The sequence below is a fragment of the Engraulis encrasicolus genome, chromosome 7 (genome assembly GCF_034702125.1).
Source record: "Engraulis encrasicolus isolate BLACKSEA-1 chromosome 7, IST_EnEncr_1.0, whole genome shotgun sequence".
NCBI lineage: Eukaryota > Metazoa > Chordata > Actinopteri > Clupeiformes > Engraulidae > Engraulis > Engraulis encrasicolus.
This window is the reverse complement of record NC_085863.1, coordinates 44,626,212-44,628,206: the sequence shown is the minus strand read 5'-3', so window position 1 is coordinate 44,628,206 and position 1,995 is coordinate 44,626,212.

The window sequence follows — 1,995 nt, the reverse complement described above, 5'->3', positions numbered from 1 at the left end:
AATGAATGTGCATGCCAAAAAGTTCTAGTGGCTTTTAAACAAATGACCATTTTGGATGCATTGATACCGATACTTTATAGGCCTACTATCATGCCTGGCCTCATGCCCATTTTCATACCTGTAGATACACAGATACACCGATGACACCTCCCCCCCACCGTCGTGTTGCGTTGCGCCGCGTCACGGTCTGTCTGATCAAAAAAATCATAGTTTACCCACCTCTAATTTGACCACTACAGCCCTGATACCAATAGTCTTATGAACGGATTTCAGCCCCAAAAGCCTCCTTGTTCTTAAGACTGTAAGATTTTACCAAATGAAGCTTGTATCACCAATTTGCTTCTATGTGACAATTTCAGTATTATCACACACCAAAATATTGCTTTTCGAAGGAAATATTTTGGATCTATATTAATTGACATTAATTACAAAGACTCACTTTAGGGTTGTTACAAAGTGCTACTGTTTATTTTAAATCAAGTTCCACCCCTAGCTTTTAGATCACCACAAGGAGAAAGTGGCTGAGACTGGCCTAATTTTCGAAGCCTAATGCATCAGCTGCTGCTGACACTGTTTCACCTTGGTGCAAAGTGTTCACGCCGACATCTGTGGATACGTTCTGCTTTTGCCAAAGAGCATAGGAAGGACAAGAAGAGTTAGTCTTAGGACCAGAGGGTTGCATGTTCAAATCCCATCCTTCCCAGTTGGAGTAACGTGTGCGGTCACCCTAAACCTAAATCCATGGCTCAAGTAGGCTACCCTTGAGCAAGGCACCGTATAACCAATACTCTGTACATATAAACTGTAAATTGGTTTGAATAAAAGTGCACCGTGTAAGATTGTGGCCAGAGTAGATATTGCAACTATGCTTCTCATTGAAACTGTGCTGCCTATTGCCAAATTTGATCTTTTCATGAATATTAATAAATAACAAACCAATATTTACTATGACCAAAGGACGGTAATTTTTGCAGCTAAAAATGCCTATTTCTGGAAATTCAAAATGTCGGACCAATGGAGAAGATCCCCCTTTTCATGTATGTAAAATGCAATGTTCTCAGTCATAATGAATAGGCCTACTTAATGGTGGTGGTAAGTATTTGTTAAAAAGGTAGCATTTGTGAATGGACAGCGTGAATTCTGGAAATGAACTACAAAAAAATATTACAAAGTGCACATCTAAAAGTTTTCAAAACATGATATTTTTTGTGGTATAATAAATCAGTCAAATAAGTATAATTTGTTTATTACTATTTATTTAGGCCTAATTATTCACCACTTTAATATGGAAACATGCTGTCAACATTTTCACAAAGAAAGTATGGCAAGTATTGCTGGCATTTCAGGCAAGATTAAGTACAAGAGCACGAGTAATGAGGCAATAATTAACAATCACTTTTTTACAGCTTTTTTTGCTTTGGTCAATAATGTTAAAAGCATTATCCATCTGTGGAATCTATAGCTAGTGGAATAGCTAGCTGTATTACCAACGCAGTTAGCAGAATTAACAGTTTGTATTCAATAACATCAGGTCACATCACCACAACATTGTATTTATGATCTCCCAGGCTGGTGCTGTGGGTCAAAGACCCATCGGTGGTGACATTCAGAGGAAAACTGTTCTCCAAATGAACAGGCAGACCTTTTTCACATAGGACCACAATATGATTCTTGCTTCCCACTCCCCGATAAGTGCATTTGGGAAGCCTTTTCCCTTGGGACTTTAAGCTGCAAACCACTACTGGAAACTTCTTCACACTCTCAGTAAGGGTGTGATTTTTGTGATAAGGCCTTCCTGTCTTTTGACAGACATCTTTGACAGCCTTGCTGGAAGCAATTATGAAGGTGTTAAGTGCTTTGCACTGCCCAGTATTCTTGCGCTGGACTTTTCTCTGTTGAATGACTTTGTCGCAGTTCTTTGCAGTCATTCGGTTGATCACATGTTGATTGAGGAATTTCTTGTATCTGGCATTCTCTGAGGGACGTGGTCTTGAT